Source organism: Haliotis rubra, unplaced genomic scaffold (genome assembly GCF_003918875.1).
Source record: "Haliotis rubra isolate DU_JTF1 unplaced genomic scaffold, ASM391887v1 Scf368, whole genome shotgun sequence".
Taxonomy (NCBI): domain Eukaryota; kingdom Metazoa; phylum Mollusca; class Gastropoda; order Lepetellida; family Haliotidae; genus Haliotis; species Haliotis rubra.
The window spans coordinates 886,330-910,052 of NW_025767044.1; the positions used below are offsets into that span (position 1 = coordinate 886,330).

The following is a 23,723-nucleotide window of genomic DNA, read 5'->3' on the forward strand; positions in this document are numbered from 1 at the left end:
ATAAACGACGACAAAAAACTCAGTCTGTTTGCAGTTGTTGATCTACGAGTACGTTTATGTGGAGATAACATGCGGCCGTGATTTGGTGGACTGATGTCATTGCGAAGCTCGAAGTCAATATTAACATTTTAATTAGAATTTAGTTAGTCACAACTCAATTGCTGAATTTAGAAGTACTCTTCCTGAATTAGGATTATGCTCCCACCAGCCAGGAACTGAGTCTTGAACATAAACGACAAAATTCAGAGGGACGAATATGTCGATCAGTATATCTATGTATGATCAGTAGTCTTATTAGTTCAGGAGGAGAATCTCAAAAGGGGCCTAGAAATAGGATTTCGTAGCCTCCCCAGTACTGATTTTGTTTGACCAAACGAAATGTGACGAAAATGCTCGCAGAACCCCGCCACATACAATGGCCTGTAAAAAACTGATACCACAATCTGAGAGTATTACAGGCCTTTTCTTGAGCCCAAGACATCATACTAACTGAAATAGCGTCAAACAAAATCAGTACTGGGGAGGCTACGATTTCAAAGTTTTCAGCTGCCTCCTCCTGGACTAAATCAAGGATGGGTGTTATTCGTACGGTCAAAAACACTTTCCGCGATCAGAAAGGCTGACATGCCATGAGACCACTTGTTTCATGTCATGGTGTAGACCTAGTCCCACCCCATTGAAACTCTTTGTACACAGTGAAAATAATGGTGCCTCTAGATATATTCATTAATGCGTGCCAACTATAAAATGGTGTTGATCCCTTAATGTGTAACGTCCTCTTCATCGAGGAATGGATTGATCACGTAAACTGTTTTGTTAAATTAATACTTACCGTGAATGTGTAGTCGTGTTCTGGTCGTACTGGTAAGATGGCAGTATGTACCTTGTCACATGGATCCTCAGGTTCATAATGGCCATAAACCATAGATACTGCTACCTGGAAATCAACGTTGTAAGTTTTTCTTCGGATTAAGGTTAGTGTTACAGCTTTGTTGATGTAAAACCAATGTAATTTTCCACACATGAGTAACACAGGCCCTGAGTGTGGTTTTACGCCGCTTTTAGCAATATTCCAGCAATATCACGGCTGGGGACATGGGCTTCACACATTGTGCCCATGTGGGGATTCGAACCCGGGACTTCGGCGTGACGAGCGGACGCTTTAACCACCAGGCTACCCCACCGCCCCGCAAAGACAAGAGGGCCTGTGATGAAGAACAGTAATAAACTATTGAAGGCGGCATAAAACTTCACAGGTGTTCTGCCTTTTAGAAGGACAACCAATAATCCTGGGACTATTTGTGGATACTGAAGGGAAAGAACAATATGGAGATAAGGCAAACAGAACGAACAAACAAGATTACCAAGGATGTAAATGTCATATTTTTATGACTTGTGCCCACATACGCACAGGGCCACCTCCGTGGTGTAGTGGTTAGAGCGTCCGCCCGGAGAGCGGAGGGGTTGCGGGTTCGATCCCCGACCGCGTCATACCAAAAGACGTTAAAATATGGTACTTGTTGGTCCCTGCCTGGTGCTCGGCTGGTCGACTCGGAGTCAGTATAATGTGTCTGAGTGGGGTATTCATGCTTCACTGCGGCATGGTATCTCAGTGGGCTATAGCACTATACAATTAGCTTCAGTCTGGGCTAGTACAAGCAGCCGCACATACAAGTACACACGCATGCACGTCATCATATGAGCGAAATATTCTCAAACACGACGTTAAACCCAATTTCACCTCACCACCTCACCATACGCATAGTCTGTGCAGGCGATATGTTTTTAGATACTATGCTTGCGATGTTTGTTATATTTGAGAGGAATACACGTGATGCGAGTTTTCCTCATATCTTGCATAAATAACACAGGCGCTTAATAGCTACCCTCTCACATTTACAAAGTCTTTAGAAACGTTTAGTAAATATGTAGGTAGATTTACACAAGGCCTGAAGTTGTGTTGTGCGTGTCTGTTCTTATTAAGTGGTGTAAAAGTTATTTTGCCTGACGTCCTAGTTGGAGAAGCAAAACGTGCATGTGATGATATAAAAATGCCTTGCCTTGTCAAGACACAATTCATCCCATTGTACTAATAGCTACATTGTTCATGTACATCAGTCCAGAATGATCATTACTTTCAAGCTATAAATCCCTGTCTATTACATATACAATTTCATTCTTCTGGTAACTGTTTATCATGATAATTAAAAGATCCCAATATAGATATAGATTCATTTAGATAATTTATGCTCAGATTCTAGCACATCAATCTGGCAATATCAATATTCAAACAACATATACTTTTCATCTCCTGCTTGGTATAAGACCTTACTAAATAACATGCAGTCAGTATCATTTGAGTCCTGATATATCTGACCACAGTCTTTTACAAGACTCGGGAGATAGAAGTGTGTGTCGTTGTTTGAATTTTGGTGAACATCGTGGTATCATACCGAATCCGAATACTGTATCGTGTAATTCCTGATAAAGCCGTTCCTTTCTGTTTCTTTTGGGCAGTCCCAGGCCAGATGAACAGCAGTAAAATTCCCAGGAATCGATGAAACTGTCAAATTCTGTACTTCACAAGGTTCTGAAAAATATTATGTAATCATAAATTTTGATTATGAACAAAAATTAAAGAACTTCATGGATACATCAAGGACTAACTGGACTATTTACAAGACATTGACAAAAACACATTCCGGCTAGGTCCTATAGCTAATGAGATGATGATACTGCATTACAATAGGAAACCAATACTTACGAGATTCCTGGGTTATGATGTTTCTTCCTAAGTCTACGGGAAGGGAACCTCCTTTAGATGTACTGGCTACAATGCTGAATGTGTACCTCCATGAGCTAAAAAGGCCGTTAATGGCTGTTTTAGATGATTTGTAACCTGACGGACAGAACATTTGCATAGGTTGATTTCAGATTGGTTTAAGAAGAATGTGTCTCATTACTATTTTGCATCACTAAAAGCGACGTACAATCATGATTTCCTTGGATAATACTCCTTTATAATTAAGCAATCTGCTGTTGACACAAAGAGCGGGTTCTACTCCCTGTACCTTTATATAGACTAGTGGAAACGTCATCAGCATGACGAGCTAAATTTATGACGATTGCCACTGATGGGGCAGGCACACCTATTCGTGAACACCTGATATCATCACTATGTAATAGTGACTCCTAAATAGGGTCAAAACCCTTTCCACCTTCATTTTAAATATTTGCTAACCGCGAAATCCACTGCACTATTCCGAGTATTTCGTAAATATAGGTTTATGAATCACAACCAAATAATACCTGGTCCAAGTGAATCACAATCAATAATAATGATGAGTGTATTCTGCCCCACCGGTGGCATCCGTCATAAACATATGTGAGGATAGTCAGTTGTTCTCCTGAAAAAGTTCGTTGTACACGCCTAAATAGGAAATTGCATCGAAAATCATTTTTGTTACTATGCATCAGATTTTGAAATTTCCTCCATGTGTCTACCATTAAACCTTTTGAAAGCTTTACTAGGCCTTGGATATTGAAACCGTAATGCAACAACTGAGCAAGGTCGTATAATGCTCTCAAGAGCAAGAATGGTTATCCATTGGTTGTCAAATAGTGAACAGGAAAGGTTTGAGCTATTGGAATTTTGTTCAACATGAAAGACATGTTCATATTATTGTCGGAATCGTACAATTCTGGCAGGCACTTTCTTATGGATGTGATAAGTGTTTTGTCGCTCTTTGTTAAATACAAGCTACCACTGCCACCCACGATAATTAGTTCCCAAATAAACGAAATTTTTGTTTCACTACAAATACCTCTTTTACCGTCATTCTTACCAAGAACGGTAAACACGATTCCAACTGGAAACAGGGTGATGTTCTTTTCATTGTGCCATGCGTCGTTATAATATTACACGCTCTGATTTCATTGTCAGTGACAGGACGTCAAGTGATAACGAGGTAGTTACTGTAAATAATCTAATTGATTATACGTGTTTACATGAAGCAATCACCATTAGCTCGCACATTATGAAAAAGCGTGAATGGCATTAACATGCATTTTAGACTCTTTGGATGCCAAGATGTTTTTGCTGAAACACATGTTCACAAACTCTGAAAAGTGAAAGTTATACGAGAAGTGCACTTGGGCGGCACTGGATCTACCGCATATCATATAAATGCGCAAGGACCTACACTATTAAATTTCCTTTCTTAGAGTGTAAAATCAACAGCAAGTATTAATTATCTGGTTTGTAGAACAGACAGTCCTAGATATTTTCCGGAAATGTGTTTAGTATTTAAAGAGCAAATCCCTTTACTTGCATAAGTGCACCGACAAAGGTAACGGTGATAAAAAAAATTGAACAACATTATATATATCACCTTTTTGCGCTCGGGCATCAACCAGACGGAAGTCAAAGAATATTTCAAAACTAACAAATATATCATAAATGTTTGGGGAAATGTGCCTCGGGAGGATAGATCGTTATCATAAAACAATATATTTATATCATGTGATCATAGACATTGTGGAAATGTGTTAGGCTGATGCGCCTTAACTATACACCTACCGTTCACAGTAACATTTCTTATGTTCTCGAACGTTGAAGAAAGTCTTTCGGTAGCCTGTTGTGGGATAATCGTGTAGTTCGTCGGTCCAGACTTGTGAGTCGGGGGAGTCCAGGTAACTTCCACCGACGATGCGTTTACCACAGATGCGGAGAGATTTCCAGGCACCAATGGAACTAGTACGTTGAAAAGTATCATTAATATAATCCAAACAGATATGACTTCACTTTTTCTAGTTATCACACATGCAGCATATCAGTGGATATATTCAGAATCTGCATTTTCTTTACAAAATCGTTCCTGGGAATATTAAACGAATCCCATTTAAAGATAGCGATAGGTTTCATCTCATTTGCAATATGAGTTGAACTGATTCAAACGTATTTACCACCAATGTCTGTCTGTACTGCTAGAGACGTGTTAATCCCCATGCTGAAGTTATCGACAGCAGCCACGGTGAAGGTGTAGTTAGTGTACGACAAAAGGGTGGTGACGTTATAGTTGGTGGGAGATGTTTCGAGTTTTTGTACAGTGACATTTCGGGATCGACGACACCTGTCATCCTCAACCTGAAGAAGCCAGATACAGATGATTAAAGAAGGAAGAAATCATGATAGGACACTGCTGAAAATATTACTGCTATGAACATCACTTGCACTCAAGAAAATGGAAAAATAGACTGATGATATTAATGCGTGTAGATGTGTTTGCATACTTCAGGTGTACATTGCATTTTGCATCAAAGAGATTGTACATGCACATTTGAGTGACCTAATCTTTCCATTGTCGATTTTAGGGAAATAGGTAACTTGTGAACATGAAATTCGGACTATTTGTATAATAGATAATAATATGATAATAATTCATGAATATAGCGCCTAGTATCCATCTGACTAGTTGCCCACTGGACGCTGCAATCAGAAATTGATTAAAATTACCCCGGATAACCCAAGCTGCCTCTGAGGCGCTAGAAGGCTAAAAGTCACATGACATATTTCACCGGGTACCATTTTCTGCTGGGTGAACAGGGGCAATTTTGAACAAAATCACTTGCCTAAGGTGAGACCACATATATCAGTGAGTGAATGAGTTAAGATTTTAAGTTACATCGGCAATATTTCAGCCATATCGTGACTATAAACAAGTTGTGAATTCACCATAAATACATATAAATTATAAAAACCTGCCGACGAAGGACAGAAAATCACATAGAATATCACAGTATCAAGGAATAAGACTAGCAACTCTCTCTAAAATTGGATTTCAAATTAGGACAACACAGTATAAAAATGGGCTATAGATCGCCAACAACTGAAGGTAGCTCACCAAACCAGGGCCCATGGGGACTTACTTTACTTTTGCTACCTGCATGGACCCCAGTTGGATTTACTCATCCCTTCAGCTGTCAGCAATTTTTGACAATCTAGACGTAAATTAAAAGAACATATATCCTACAATTAAAAATAACAGTAGGTTTAAATGTACGTAGAATGCTTTGGGACTTACATACCCTCTCAGGAAGACTCACCAATACTAAAAATGCATGTATGTACAAAACATATTAATCATAATTCAATGATAATTGACATTATTAAAAAGATCCTTAACAGTTTTGACTTTGAAATATTTATCCCTTGTGATGGAAAATTCAACACAGTCAAGCAAGACATGCTTGACCATGGTTCTCTCATCACAAGGGATACAAAACGGAGGATCTTCACCTTTTAACAGGTATTTGTGAGTATAACGCGTATGACATCCTGAAATCTGAACTGACAATCCAAGTAGGTGTGACCAATATATGGTATTATTTCATGTAATCTATTGATACCTACTTGGGTGTCCCACTTCTACTGCAGGAGATCACGGATGTAACTCCTAATGCTAGCTTTATAATCAGAGTAAGGAATAAGAACTGATGTCACAGATTTGTTGAGTGCTGCCTTGAGACTTGCTTAACTTTTCTTTTCTCTGGGATATTAATGTAGTAGGACATGAAAATAACATTTAACTTTGAGTCACGAAAAAGAGGACATCGCTGACATTACTGTGACATGAAATATTTAAAGGTCAATATGCTTTGGCTGAGCATACGCCTCAGTAAACTGGCAATGCAGACAGAGGGTAGTTAAATTCTGTACCCTGTCATGGCTGTTGATATGCCATTTGATATACCCACTCTGAAGGGTCCATGAGACTGGCAGTCAGTACAGACAATGTACACAGCCTGCTGACACTCCCTATCTTCTGTGTGGACATACAGGGCGTATCCCAGGATGTAGCCGTTAAGATATGTGGGAGGTTCCCAGGACAGGCTGATGGAGGTGCTGGTGGTGGACGTCCTCATGAAATCCGATACCTTCTCTGGCGCTATAGCACAATGCACATTGTGCAGTTAGATGACATGATATTGGTTTATCATTAACAAACAGAACTTCACATGTACATTCATTTCAAAAGAAGAACGGTACTAGTATTGAAAAACCATTTTTGCCAAGTCGGTTCTTCTGTTTTATTTAGACAATCGAATGACAGTGTTTCTAATTTCTATCACCGCGTATGCATCAGTTGTATATACGTGTATCCCAAATGGAGTAGATACGTTAAGTTCTGCATGTGACTGATTGAAATGTCAGAAACACACTTACTCCCAGCTTTTGCGAAATAATGTTTAGTTGTCTCACTGCCTGGAAACGAATCATGAGCCACAACCTGTAATTGAAAGAAGGCAAAGTGTCACTAGATATGTAAATGGAAAAATTTCTGGAACTATAGACTCTCGACTTAACTGAACATTTTTTGTATTCTCGGTGCAATATGAACACAGCTTACACGGTCCTTTACATATCTATATTTGATACAGCGATTATCAAGTGTCCCATCACTTAGGTACTGTTGTGTGGACTACGATTCATGAAAGCACTAGTTCAGTCAAGTAATCACGTCAGATATGCAGTGACTCACTTTGGTTTATAGCTTTAAAGGTCACATGCAACCAAAAAATCAAACATAATTAAAACACAATTATCACTTATTCGTGACATATGATATACATTGCTGGTTATGAAAAAACATATAAACAAAATTATAAGCGTACAATCGCAAATCAAAAGTGCAATATTGTGTACTTCGGTTTACTTCCCAAGAAAACGAAGCAGCCGGGATACCGAACCCAGTCAGAGCGGGTGGGTGTGCACTCAAGTGTAACGGCTGGTTCATTTGCAGATGTCCTCACGGCTTATTGTGTGTGTATATGTAGAGATGTTGGGTTTTGTAAATACATGCTCATTTTTTTTGTATAACATTTTGCAATCAACAGACATCATAACATGTCATGTGTTCAACTATCACACCTGCCTGTCTGTGTAATTACATAATGTGACAGAGACCGAACTCGGGCCATAAATCAATGCATTTTGTTTATGGTGTATAGCCCGATTGGTGTTAAGTTCAAATTGCATGTGGTCAGTGATAGCAGATGTGTATTGAATATTGTCATTAGCAGACAGGCAGGCAGACACACAGATGTCAATAAAACAAGACATTGAGTTTTGTCTGTGACAACGACATATCTATATCACAGTTAGAAATTCTGTCAACGCTAAATAATGACATTGCTTTTAAGCATCGAACTGAGAAAGTGACTCGGTAAGAAGAACGTGTTGTGAAATTATATAAACAGTTAATTTACTGTCATAACATATAAAAAGCTCGCGCCTGTGAGATATCAACAAAACATTAGAAAAATAGCTCACACCAAAGCCTTCACCGAGTATTCACCGGACAACCCGCTTCCAAGTTGCGCGAACCTATTTCACTGCGCACGTGCTATGAGCGCAGCCCAGCTGTTGAAACCCGTTTTCCCCAGAAAAGTCTGGGGAAAATTAGTGAAACGTTTGAACTCCGATTTCGCGCGTTTTTTTTCATCGCGTTATTTTTCAACTTTATAAGTTGAATTTGCATTTTTGACGATTTGTTTCGGTAAGTCCATACCGAAAGGTATCAGAATCTGCAAAGTTGTGTTTTACGTTGCATGTGACCTTTAAAGAGTAACTCACCGAAAAATTGTAGTTTGTTTGTGGTGTCACGGATACAACCTGTGAGTAGTTACAGTTCGACTCAGGTTCAGCTGAAATGTTCAATCCTTTGGGATTTTCTGTCACATTGTTGTAATTGTCTACCTGTCACCGTACAAACAGTAAATATATTTCACAATACATATGAAGTGAATATCTATTTCATTCATAAATCTTTCCCAAGATGTTTATATTTATATGAACATACATGCTCAAGCTGAAAGAACGTATACATCATTCATATTCTCTTTCATATCAAGTTAATATGAAATGTTGCTTTGCACCTTGATTTTTAGAAAAAGAATTATATCTGAGCAGCCATAACATATACCTCAGCTTCATACGACAGTGTGTAATATTTTATGTCGCCATGTCTGTCTGTTTCCTTGGGACAAGAGAACAAGACTTCCACACTCGTAAAATTGCCTGGAATCGGCTCGATGCGAAGATTTTCAACCTTTCCAGGAGCTATAATTGAAACATACTCTTTATTAGTAACATAAAAAAGTAACGGTGTCGATTTTACTATTACAAATGTACGATTATATCAAAGCTAAGTGTTAATGAATTACCATCGGTGTGTGCTGAAAATATACTTAAGATGGACCGGTGCGTTTAAGGTTATAAATTACAAAAGTGGTGTCCAATAGTATTTTAAATAGGTTTCTATACTAGCAAGCGGTGTATATTAGGAACTGCAAGATATGGTTGTTACCTTTTAGCTTGATAAGGATAGACCTACCGAAGGGGCACGCGCCGTAGATGTTTATCATTTTAGTGAAACCCACCAGCTCATCTGTTATAAGATGCACGTTGACTCGGAGTACATTGTTATTCCTTCATCAGGTTAATAATGCTAAGATATAGACATCTCTGTACATATAAGGACAACGACATTAATAAGGTAATAAGCTTAGACACAAAATAAACGTGAAGATCAGGGTTAGAATTGGTCTTCAGTGACCCATGCTTGTTGTTAGAGGCTCGCTGACTTGGTTGACACATCGATTATTTACATACTGATGCCAAAAACCTGCAATAATGCTGAGTGCGGCGTAATCCTAAACTCACTCACTCACTAGACACTTAATAAGTGAAGGCAGTAATTGATTCATACTGATTTGAAATAGCGATGGCCAATTGAGGTCAGATGTTATTATTAGGTGCTGATAGGTAATAGTATTGGTAATGAACAAAAGGAATACACCTTTGTTCGCTGTTTACTTCATACCTGACTCTTTAGTCCGGACAGTTTCATTCACAGACAAGACACTTGAGTTTCCAACTGGAGTAGCTGCTGTGATGTTGAAGGTGTAATTCCAGTAACTCTGGAGACTCTCAACCAGAACGGATGTGCTATAGAACCCTGAAGATAACGAAGTCAGATGTGTTGAAGTTTCATCGAAATTATGGAAACATGAATTATATATAGCAGTAAGTATTAACTGTGATGCATGCTACCTTTACATTATGGCTACACGCTGCTCCATTAGAAATGTTAAGGAAGAAAATGAAGAATATTTACACAACTTGTTTGTCAAAATATACTGGCATGAGGACCAATGTCTCGTCTCTGATCAAAATATATGGCTACAGGAATCGATAGGTAACACAATTTGGAATCCGGTGCCACTTGTAAATGGACAGCAACATAACAGCATTAAAGATAATCCACATTATCAAGATAATCTCGGGACAGACGTGCAGCTGCCGGGATACCCTCGTAGTTGATTTGCTTGCGTAATTGATAATAAACCTTAATCTGTCAGTATCTTGGCCCTGCTGCAAATGCTTATCGTCAGCTATCGACTACACATCACCTATGCTTAGCTTTTCCATGAACGTGCCATGCCTGTTTCACTTAACTCTACTCTTTCATTTCGGTATCAGGGGCGGTGAGGTAGCAAAGTGGTTAAAGCGTTCGCTCGTCACGCTTAAGTTCCCGGTTCGTTTCCCCACATGGTGCAGCGTGTGAATCTAATTTACCGTGTTCCTCGCAGTGATATTGCTGGAATATTGCTAAAACTAAAACTCACCCATCCACTCACTCACTCAATCCGTTATCAGCGACAAATTTACAAGTGCAGTCGCCTGTTATCAATGTAGAAATGTTAGTTAATGTAGTAATGGTAATTGAAGAAACGATGTAAATTTGTTTTTTCCCAATACGTCCTCATTAAAACTCCAAGACATACCGCTGACACTGACAACCATTTTCTCTTGGAAGATGTCTGAGGTTAAGTTGGCTGCTTCCCCAACTGTAATATAGTAGGTGGTCGGTCCGTCCTGGTGGTCAGCGTGGGTCCAGAACAGGGTCACACTGGACGAACTGTTGACTGAGGCACAGAACTCTTTTGGCGGTGACGGAACTACAGAAACATAATATTGACACTATCAAGTTCGGTAAGCTTGGACAAAATACAGTCGTTGGCGCTAAAATCAATCACAGTGGTCAGGTTGATATTTCTACTGATTCATTCTTGATGAAAGCGCAATGTGTCTAGACATTCCAACTGATTCTGCGAACATGGTGTGGTGGCCCGATTCATTGAAATAATCGAAGATGGGTCGCAATGACTATACCACCGACCAATCGATCACGTCTTCTCATAATCGAATACAACGTGACAAACAATTTTGGAAGTTGTGGAACACTTGTTAGCAGTTACAATTTTTTTCACCAGGTTGGATTTGTCGGTTTCATAAGCAATACAAGCACGTTCCAAGTCATGATTGAATTCATCTTATAGACCCCAGGAAATTTATGTTCCTGATATACTTGTCATCCTTCATGTATGTGAACTTTGCAAATGCATGTTGTGCAATTTGCAAAATAATAAACCCAAAAGAATGGCAATGTTTTTGTTTGTCTTTATTTTTGGTGCAATAACAAACATAACCAGGAACATTTGATAAAGGACGCTATCCAATTATTTTCGATGCTTGACCCGTTGTAATGAACCAATCATCTATTATGAGATTTCAAACAATTCCCAACACTAGGAGGATGATGAATAAGTGATGAAAGACGTGATCAACCAGACATTTGCATGAGCAGTATATTTTAGACTGCTTGGTCGCAACTACCCTAGAGTTTCATGAATACCGCCGTTTATCATTTCAAGCAGAGTAGGAATTATACAACGTAAGAGATTCTGAGACACAGACTTTTCAGGTGGTTATGATACAGGCATTACATTTTAAACATACTCCATGGTCTCTTTGATATTTCCACTGATTGTTCGAACTAATGTGTCTTAACGTTTCTGGTGATTTTTCGAATTATGATGAACCAGCGATCAGCTTTTTCATCTGAAGGTATCACGAAATATAATACAATCAGGTAAGCGTACCTCTTGTGCATCTCATACTATGCCTACTAAGTTTGGACATTTTGCTCCTTCCACCTCCGTGATTTCTATACAATGCGGCAGTATCTTACTGTAAAAACACACGTACACTAGTTCCAGTTCTCTGGAACTAGACACCCCATTTGACCAATCAGAATCTGTCTAATTCAGAGCCTTGTTTGAATAACATTAACATCATCACACGTACCAGACATGCTCGTTTGAACAGTGGTGTTCTTTTCCTCCCCTGTTCCGTTTATATTGAAACAAGATATAACTATTGTATAGTCGGTGTAGGACTGCAAGGCTGTAATATTGTAGTCGTATTGCCCATTTCCATCATGGTTGACAACAGCACCACTCGTTTTACAGCTGTGCTTCTTCTGTGACTTTAAATAACACATATATCCATATTGAAGCACGCAAAAGCTTTTCTTACATATAAGATAGTAAACTTCCTCTATAAAGTGAAAACATATATATATATATATATATATATATTCACAGAGCGAATCGTAATTATGTTTATACAGTATACAGGTCTTTACACTTTTGTTCACTTCTTAAGAAACGTGTCATATGATTGTACTCTCACCTACCTCAAGATGTCCACACGTTACATTTATAACTTGGCTACCGTTGCCGTCTGATGTAACATTGATCAGATACCCGAGGATGTTGCCATTTGGAAGTGATGGTCTGGCCCATTGTATTGTGATGGATTCTGCTGTTGTATCCAATACATCCAAACTAGCCACGGGACCGGACTCTATGGAAACGGATATATTCATGTCATGTGCAGATAAGACTATAAACAAAATGCCTCATTATCATGTTGAGAAGTTTTATGACGTTGAGCACATTTAAACATCAGTTGATTTGTCACTTAGAAAATAATGATCACATTAGATATAAATGCTTAGACCGAGGTCTGAGGTCAGGAACAGTTTGATGTACCTCCGGTGTGTGTGATATAACTCGTGGTTGAAGTGATTCCATCGTGGGTGTTGAATGCTTGTACCTGTAATCAAATCACGTCAAGTTTATCTCTAAACCTGTGATGAGGAAGTTAGGGGGAACGACATGTACACAGTTACCGTATTGTGATGCACAATTTTTTAGTTTCATCAAATGTCAGATGCAAGCATAGGATTATAAAGTACAGTTGTTCCAAAAGTACATTTCAGTTCAACTAGTGGTGTCCCAATATACTGTGATCAGTGAATATGTTTGCTTGAGCAATCTACATTTTATGTGAGCGTAAACACATCAAAGTTTACATCGATTATTGATTTCACATAAGAATGTGCAAAAATGAGTCTTCAGTGGATATAAAAATAGTACTCGTTGGCACATCTTATGTGAACAGTTGGCTCTCACTCACCGAAATCACTTAGGTACTGTTGTGTGGACTACGATTCATGAAAGCAGCTAGTTCAGTCAAATAATCACGTCAGATATGTAGCGACTCACTTGGGTTTATAGCTTTAAAGAGTAACTGGAGGACATTCCCAACTCACCGAAAAAGTGTAGTTTGTTTGTGGTGTCACGGATACAACCTGTGAGTAGTTACAGTTCGACTCAGGTTCAGCTGAAATGTTCAATCCTTTGGGACTTTCTGTCACATTGTTGTCATTGTCTACCTGTCAATGTAAAACAAGGAAATATATTTCACAATACATATGAAGTGAATATCTATTTCATTCATAAATCTTTCCCAAGATGTTTATATTTATATGAACATACATGCTCAAGCTGAAAGAACGTATACATCATTCGTATTCTTTTTCATATCAAATTAATATGAAATGTTCCTTTGCACCTTGATTTTTAGAAAAAGAATTATATCTGAGCAGCCATAACATATACCTCAGCTTCATACGACAGTGTGTAATATTTTATGTCGCCATGTCTGTCTGTTTCCTTGGGACAAGAGAACAAGACTTCCACACTCGTAAAATTGCCTGGAATCGGCTTGATGCGAAGATTTTCAACCTTTCCAGGAGCTATAATTGAAACATACTCTTTATTAGTAACATAAAAAAGTAACGGTTTCGATTTTACTATTACAAATGTACGATTATATCAAAGCTAAGTGTTAATGAATTACCATCGGTGTGTGCTGAAAATATACTTAAGATGGACCGGTGCGTTTAAGGTTATAAATTACAAAAGTGGTGTCCAATAGTATTTTAAATAGGTTTCTATACTAGCAAGCGGTGTATATTAGGAACTGCAAGATATGGTTGTTACTTTTTAGCTTGATTAGGGAAGCCCTACCGAAGGGGCACGCGCCGTAGATGTTTATCATTTTAGTGAAACTCACCAGCTCATCTGTTATAAGATGCACGTTGACTCGGAGTACATTGTTATTCCTTCATCAGGTTAATAATGCTAAGATATAGACATCTCTGTACATATAAGGACAACGACATTAATAAGGTAACAAGCTTAGACACAAAATAAACTTCAAGATCAGGGTTAGAATTGGTCTTCAGTGACCCATGCTTGTTGTTAGAGGCTCGCTGACTTGGTTGACACATCGATTATTTACATACTGATGTCAAAAACCTGCAATAATGCTGAGTGCGGCGTAATCCTAAACTCACTCACTCACTAGACACTTAATAAGTGAAGGCAGTAATTGATTCATACTGATTTGTAATAGCGATGGCCAATTGAGGTCAGATGTTATTATTAGGTGCTGATAGGTAATAGTATTGGTAATGAACAAAAGGAATACACCTTTGTTCGCTGTTTACTTCATACCTGACTCTTTAGTCCGGACAGTTTCATTCACAGACAAGACACTTGAGTTTCCAACTGGAGTAGCTGCTGTGATGTTGAAGGTGTAATTCCAGTAACTCTGGAGACTCTCAACCAGAACGGATTTGCTATAGAACCCTGAATATAACGAAGTCAGATGTGTTGTAGTTTCATCGACATTATGGAAACATGAATTATCTATAGCAGTAAGTATTAATTGTGATGCATGCTAGCTTTACATTATGGCTACAAGCTGCTCCATTAGAAATGTTAAGGAAGAAAATGAAGAATATTTACACAACTTGTTTGTCAAAATATACTGGCATGAGGACCAATGTCTCGTCTCTGATCAAAATATATGGTTACAGGAATCGATAGGTAACACAATTTGGAATCCGGTGCCACTTGTAAATGGACAGCAACATAACAGCATTAAAGATAATCCACATTATCAAGATAATCTCGGGACAGACGTGCAGCTGCCGGGATACCCTCGTAGTTGATTTGCTTGCGTAATTGATAATGAACCATAATCTGTCAGTATCTTGGCCCTGCTGCAAATGCTTATCGTCAGCTATCGACTACACATCACCTATGCTTGGCTTTTCCATGAACGTGCCATGCCTGTTTCACTTAACTCTACTCTTTCATTTCGGTATCAGGGGCGGTGAGGTAGCAAAGTGGTTAAAGCGTTCGCTCGTCACGCCTAAGATCCCGGTTCGTTTCCCCACATGGTGCAGCGTGTGAATCTAATTTACCGTGTTCCTCGCAGTGATATTGCTGGAATAAAACTAAAACTAAAACTCACCCACTCACTCAGTCACTCAATCTAGTATCAACGACAAATTTACAAGTGCAGTCGCCTGTTATCAATGTAGAAATGTTAGTTAATGTAGTAATGGTAATTGAAGAAACGGTGTAAATTTGTTTTTTCCCAATACGTCCTCATTAAAACTCCAAGACATACCGCTGACACTGACAACCATTTTCTCTTGGAAGATGTCTGAGGTTAAGTTGGCTGCTTCCCCAACTGTAATATAGTAGGTGGTCGGTCCGTCCTGGTGGTCAGCGTGGGTCCAGAACAGGGTCACACTGGACGAACTGTTGACTGAGGCACAGAACTCTTTTGGCGGTGACGGAACTACAGAAACATAATATTGACACTATCAAGCTCGGTAAGCTTGGACAAAATACAGTCGTTGGCGCTAAAATCAATCACAGTGGTCAGGTTGATATTTCTACTGATTCATTCTTGATGAAAGCGCAATGTGTCTAGACATTCCAACTGATTCTGCGAACATGGTGTGGTGGCCCGATTCATTGAAATAATCGAAGATGGGTCGCAATGACTATACGACCGACCAATCGATCACGTCTTCTCATAATCGAATACAACGTGACAAACAATTTTGGAAGTTGTGGAACACTTGCATTTACAATTTTTTTTCACCAGGTTGGTTTTGTCGGTTTCATGGGCACTAATCGAAGATGGGTCGCAATGACTATACGACCGACCAATCGATCACGTCTTCTCATAATCGAATACAACGTGACAAACAATTTTGGAAGTTGTGAAACACTTGCATTTACAAATTTTTTTCACCAGGTTGGTTTTGTCGGTTTCATGGGCACTACAAACACGTTCCAAGTCATGACTGAATTCATCTTATACTGACTCCAGGAAATTTATGTTCCTAATATACTTGTCATCCTTTATGTATGTGAACTTTGCAAATGCATGTTGTGCAATTTGCAAAATAATAAACCCAAAAGAATGGCAATGTTTTTGTTTGTCTTTATTTTTGGTTCAATAACAAACATAACCAGGAACATTTGATAAAGGACGCTATCCAATTATTTTCGATGCTTGACCCGTTGTAATGAACCAATCATCTATTATGAGATTTCAAACAATTCCCAACACTAGGAGGATGATGAATAAGTGATGAAAGACGTGATCAACCAGACATTTGCATGAGCAGTATATTTTAGACAATCGATCACGTCTTCTCATAATCGAATACAACGTGACAAACAATTTTGGAAGTTGTGGAACACTTGCATTTACAATTTTTTTTCACCAGGTTGGTTTTGTCGGTTTCATGGGCACTAATCGAAGATGGGTCGCAATGACTATACCACCGACCAATCGATCACGTCTTCTCATAATCGAATACAACGTGACAAACAATTTTGGAAGTTGTGGAACACTTGCATTTACAAATTTTTTTCACCAGGTTGGTTTTGTCGGTTTCATGGGCACTACAAACACGTTCCAAGTCATGACTGAATTCATCTTATACTGACTCCAGGAAATTTATGTTCCTAATATACTTGTCATCCTTTATGTATGTGAACTTTGCAAATGCATGTTGTGCAATTTGCAAAATAATAAACCCAAAAGAATGGCAATGTTTTTGTTTGTCTTTATTTTTGGTGCAATAACAAACATAACCAGGAAAATTTGATAAAGGACGCTATCCAATTATTTTCGATGCTTGACCCGTTGTAATGAACCAATCATCTATTATGAGATTTCAAACAATTCCCAACACTAGGAGGATGATGAATAAGTGATGAAAGACGTGATCAACCAGACATTTGCATGAGCAGTATATTTTAGACAATCGATCACGTCTTCTCATAATCGAATACAACGTGACAAACAATTTTGGAAGTTGTGGAACACTTGCATTTACAATTTTTTTTCACCAGGTTGGTTTTGTCGGTTTCATGGGCACTAATCGAAGATGGGTCGCAATGACTATACCACCGACCAATCGATCACGTCTTCTCATAATCGAATACAACGTGACAAACAATTTTGGAAGTTGTGGAACACTTGCATTTACAAAAAATTTCACCAGGTTGGTTTTGTCGGTTTCATGGGCACTACAAACACGTTCCAAGTCATGACTGAATTCATCTTATACTGACTCCAGGAAATTTATGTTCCTAATATACTTGTCATCCTTTATGTATGTGAACTTTGCAAATGCATGTTGTGCAATTTGCAAAATAATAAACCCAAAAGAATGGCAATGTTTTTGTTTGTCTTTATTTTTGGTTCAATAACAAACATAACCAGGAACATTTGATAAAGGACGCTATCCAATTATTTTCGATGCTTGACCCGTTGTAATGAACCAATCATCTATTATGAGATTTCAAACAATTCCCAACACTAGGAGGATGATGAATAAGTGATGAAAGACGTGATCAACCAGACATTTGCATGAGCAGTATATTTTAGACTGCTTGGTCGCAACTACCCTAGAGTTTCATGAATACCGCCATTTATCATTTCAAGCAGAGTAGGAATTATAAAACGTAAGAGATTCTGAGACACAGACTTTTCAGGTGGTTATGATACAGGCATTACATTTTAAACATACTCCATGGTCTCTTTGATATTTCCACTGATTGTTCGAACTAATGTGTCTTAACGTTTCTGGTGATTTTCGAATTATGATGAACCAGCGATCAGCTTTTTCATCTGAAGGTATCACGAAATATAATACAATCAGGTAAGCGTACCTCTTGTGCATCTCATACTACGCCTACTAAGTTTGGACATTTTGCTCCTTCCACCTCCGTGATTTCTATACAATGCGGCAGTATCTTACTGTAAAAACACACGTACACTAGTTCCAGTTCTCTGGAACTAGACACCCCATTTGACCAATCAGAATCTGTCTAATTCAGAGCCTTGTTTGAATAACATTAACATCATCACACGTACCAGACATGCTCGTTTGAACAGTGGTGTTCTTTTCCTCCCCTGTTCCGTTTATATTGAAACTAGATATAACTATTGTATAGTCGGTGTAGGACTGCAAGGCTGTAATATTGTAGTCGTATTGCCCATTTCCATCATGGTTGACAACAGCACCACTCGTTTTACAGCTGTGCTTCTCCTGTGACTTTAAATAACACATATATCCATATTGAAGCACGCAAAAGCTTTTCTTACATATAAGATAGTAAACTTCCTCTATAAAGTGAAAACATATATATATATATATTCACAGAGCGAATCGTAATTATGTTTATACAGTATACAGGTCTTTACACTTTTGTTCACTTCTTAAGAAACGTGTCATATGATTGTACTCTCACCTACCTCAAGATGTCCACACGTTACATTTATAACTTGGCTACCGTTGCCGTCTGATGTAACATTGATCAGATACCCGAGGATGTTGCCATTTGGAAGTGATGGTCTGGCCCATTGTATTGTGATGGAATCTGCTGTTGTATCCAATACATCCAAACTAGCCACGGGACCGGACTCTATGGAAACGGATATATTCATGTCATGTGCAGATAAGACTATAAACAAAATGCCTCATTATCATGTTGAGAAGTTTTATGACGTTGAGCACATTTAAACATCAGTTGATTTGTCACTTAGAAAATAATGATCACATTAGATATAAATGCTTTGACCGAGGTCTGAGGTCAGGAACAGTTTGATGTACCTCCGGTGTGTGTGATATAACTCGTGGTTGAAGTGATTCCATCGTGGGTGTTGAATGCTTGTACCTGTAATCAAATCACGTCAAGTTTATCTCTAAACCTGTGATGAGGAAGTTAGGGGGAACGACATGTACACAGTTACCGTATTGTGATGCACAATTTTTTAGTTTCATCAAATGTCAGATGCAAGCATAGGATTATAAAGTACAGTTGTTCCAAAAGTACATTTCAGTTCAACTAGTGGTGTCCCAATATACTGTGATCAGTGAATATGTTTGCTTGAGCAATCTACATTTTATGTGAGTGCAAACACATCAAAGTTAACATCGATTATTGATTTCACATAAGAATGTGCAAAAATGAGTCTTCAGTGGATATATAAATAGTACTCGTTTGCACATCTTATGTGAACAGTTTGCCCTCACTCACCGAAATCACTTAGGTACTGTTGTGTGGACTACTATTCATGAAAGCAGCTAGTTCAGTCAAATAATCACGTCAGATATGTAGCGACTCATTTGGGTTTATAGCTTTAAAGAGTAACTGGAGGACATTCCCAACTCACCGAAAAATTGTAGTTTGTTTGTGGTGTCACGGATACAACCTGTGAGTAGTTACAGTTCGACTCAGGTTCAGCTGAAATGTTCAATCCTTTGGGACTTTCTGTCACATTGTTGTCATTGTCTCCCTGTCAATGTAAAAACAGTAAATATATTTCACAATACATATGAAGTGAATATCTATTTCATTCATAAATCTTTCCAAAGATGTTTTTATTTATATGAACATACATGCTTAAGCTGAAAGAACGTATACATCATTCGTATTCTTTTTCATATCAAATTAATATGAAATGTTCCTTTGCACCTTGATATTTAAAAAGAGAATTATATCTGAGCAGCCATAACATATACCTCAGCTTCAAACGACAGTGTGTAATATTTTATGTCGCCATGTCTGTCTGTTTCCTTGGGACAAGAGAACAAGACTTCCACACTCGTAAAATTGCCTGGAATCGGCTCGATGCGAAGATTTTCAACCTTTCCAGGAGCTATAATTGAAACATACTCTTTATTAGTAACACAAAAAAGTAACGGTGTCGATTTTACTATTACAAATGTACGATTATATCAAAGCTAAGTGTTAATGAATTACCATCGGTGTGTGCTGAAAATATACTTAAGATGGACCGGTGCGTTTAAGGTTATAAATTACAAAAGTGGTGTCCAATAGTATTTTAAATAGGTTTCTATACTAGCAAGCGGTGTATATTAGGAACTGCAAGATATGGTTGTTACTTTTTAGCTTGATTAGGGAAGCCCTACCGAAGGGGCACGCGCCGTAGATGTTTATCATTTTAGTGAAACTCACCAGCTCATCTGTTATAAGATGCACGTTGACTCGGAGTACATTGTTATTCCTTCATCAGGTTAATAATGCTAAGATATAGACATCTCTGTACATATAAAGACAACGACATTAATAAGGTAACAAGCTTAGGCTCAAAATACCCCTGAAGATCAGGGTTGTTGTTAGAGGCTTGTTGTTAGAGGCTCGCTGACTTGGTTGACACATCGATTATTTAATGACTGATGCCAAAACCTGCAATAATGCTGAGTGCGGCGTAATCCTAAACTCACTCACTCACTAGACACTTAATAAGTGAAGGCAGTAATTGATTCATACTGATTGGTAATAGCGATGGACAAATTGAGGTCATATGTTATTATTAGGTGCTGATAGGTAATAGTATTGGAAATGAACAAGAGGAAAATACCTTTGTTCTCTTTTTACTTCATACCTGACTCTTTAGTCCGGACAGTTTCATTCACAGACAAGACACTTGAGTTTCCGAGTGGAGTAGCTGCTGTGATGTTGAAGGTGTACTTCCAGTAACTCCGGAGACCCTCAACCAGGACGGATGTGTTATAGAACCCTGAAGTATAATAACGTGGGACTATAAAGAAGACAAATGTGTTGTTTCTCCTACCCCAAAAGGTAATGCTGTATCATTTATCAGGTGTGTTTTATCACATTTTAGGAAAACATGTAGTGATATCTAAAGATGTAAGTGTTAATTGTGATGCACGCTAAGGTACTATTAGGTAGTGGCTACAGGCAACTCCATTACGTAACGTGAATGAACTAAGTCAAGAATATTTACACAACTTGTTTGTCAGGATATACTGGCAGTGTACTAATATTTAGTCACAGATCACAAAAAGATAGTTAAGACATCTATGGTTAACATAATACGGAATCCGCTTATTGACTTATATACATATACAGCATGTACATTAATGTTATATACTTTTACACCAATGCAATAGATATCAATAATTTCACAAAACCTCAAAAAACCTGCCAAACATGCATAACAACAAGATCAAAGTCCAAATAAGATAATAATAATATGTCCATTTATATAGCACCAAATTCCACACTGGTATGCTCATAGTGATAACAATATATAGCACAGGACATTATTACCCCGGATAACCCATGGTGCCAATTATGGTCACATGACTTATTCCACCGGGTACCCATTTTTCTGCTGGTTGAACAGAGCTGAACACTTTAACCTCTAACATACCCCGCCGCTAAGGAAGTAAGAGGAGTTCATTCACAGATTTGTAAAATATGAAACTGATGTATACGGGCGTTGTATCGAGACGTTTGGCATGTTATGTAAAAGATGATAAAGAATAAACAGTTGTTATCAATAAAACATCCATGTATGCGACAAAACTCATTTCCATTACCACAAGAAATCGCCGCTAAAATCAGTGCCCATTGTCGTGTTTATGAATCACTATCGCTTACAGTTCAAGTCAGGATTTACATCGGACATCCAGTTTGTACCTTATGCGTCACATTTGGATATTTGTGCGAGAAAACCACTATGGAAGGTGAGGCATTAAAGGTTTCCACCTTGATCCAACGTGAATCTAACACCAGTGCAACATAAAGTGGGTGGTTACATGCTCTAGTTCTATGGACAGATACAGAAAAATTTTAAGTTTGGCCATTTTGGCAACTGTAGTGGCAAATGGGGTAACATTTGAAGCTGCAGCACCTTGCCATTAACCGGATTGTATTTTTCGAAATAACATGAAGGGATGGATAACTTGTTACTACCACTACTTAATTTACATATGACAACCGAGTTCCACAGTGTGATGAGATACATACCAGGACAGAAGTGTGTCCTGTAGCTGTCCTCGTCGTTGATTTACATCCGTAGTTCACTCCGATTGTAACCCGTAAACAAGCAGTGCCTTGACCAGATTGCAAATACTAACCCGTCAACAATCGAGTACCGTAATAATATATATATGCTGTCCTTTTTCCAGCATCTACAATTACAGATTGTGCAGTGGGCTGTTAACTCGGTTCCTTTTCAATGTAGAAATGTAAGTTAATGTAGCAATATACTTAACGGAATGTCACTCTATATACCAATATGTCTTCATTTAAATTAAAAGACATACCGCTGACACTGACAACCTTTTTCTCTTGGAAGATGTCTGAGGTTAGGTTGGTTGCTTCCCCTACTGTAATGTAGTAGGTGGTCGGTCCGTCCTGGTGGTCAGCGTGGGTCCAGAACAGGGTCACACTGGAAGAGCTGTTGACTGAGGCCCAGAATTTCTTTAGCGGTGATGGGACTACAGAAACACAATGTTAACACTAACATGTTAGGTAAGCTTAGACAAAATACAGTCGTTGGCGCTTGAATTAATTCCTGATACATCTATCAACGAATCTAGACAACGAATCGGAATACACCTGGTGATTCCATATGAACTTTTGATTCTTATGAGGAGATTCGCGCCGCACTCAGCAATGTTCCAGCTACATGGCTGTAAAGTTAAAAGAGAAATAATGAGGATGATTATAGCATTGTGTACCTGACTCTTTAGTCTGGACAGTTTCATTCACAGACAAGACACTTGAGTTTCCGAGTGGAGTAGCTGCTGTGATGTTGAAGGTGTACTTCGAGTAACTCTGGAGACCCTCAACCAGGACGGACGTGCTATAAAACCCTGAAGTATAATAACGTGGGAGTATAAAGAAGACAAATGTGTTGTTTCTCCTACCCCAAAAGGTAATGCTGTATCAATTAACAGGTGCGTTTTATCAAATTTTAGGAAAACATGTAGTGATACCTAAAGATGTAAGTGTTAATTGTGATGCACTCTAAGATACTATTACGTAATGGCTACAGGCAACGCCATTACGTAACGTAAATGAAGTAATTTAAGAATATTTACTTGTCAGTATATACTGGTAGGTGTACTAATATTTAGTCACAGATCACAAAAAGATAGTTAAAACATCTATGGTTAACATAATACTGAATCCATTATTGACCTCTATAAATAGACAGCATGTACATTAATGTTATATAGTTTCACACCAATACAATATATATAAATAACTTCACAAAACCTGAAAAAAAGGAAAACTGCCAAACA

At 38.3% G+C, this 23,723-nt stretch overlaps 1 protein-coding gene and 1 long non-coding RNA gene across 2 annotated transcripts in view; both read right to left on the minus strand.

The window, feature by feature from the left end:
- Positions 1-23,723, minus strand: part of LOC124285730 (tyrosine-protein phosphatase 10D-like) — a 104,442-nt gene that overhangs the window by 18,772 nt on the left and 61,947 nt on the right. The window lies entirely within an intron of this gene.
- On the minus strand, positions 13,008-13,972 carry LOC124285735. Its single transcript, XR_006900876.1, has 3 exons — positions 13,873-13,972; positions 13,524-13,646; positions 13,008-13,024 (listed from the first exon to the last, which is right to left on the minus strand). It is a non-coding gene; the product is annotated as an uncharacterized LOC124285735 (long non-coding RNA).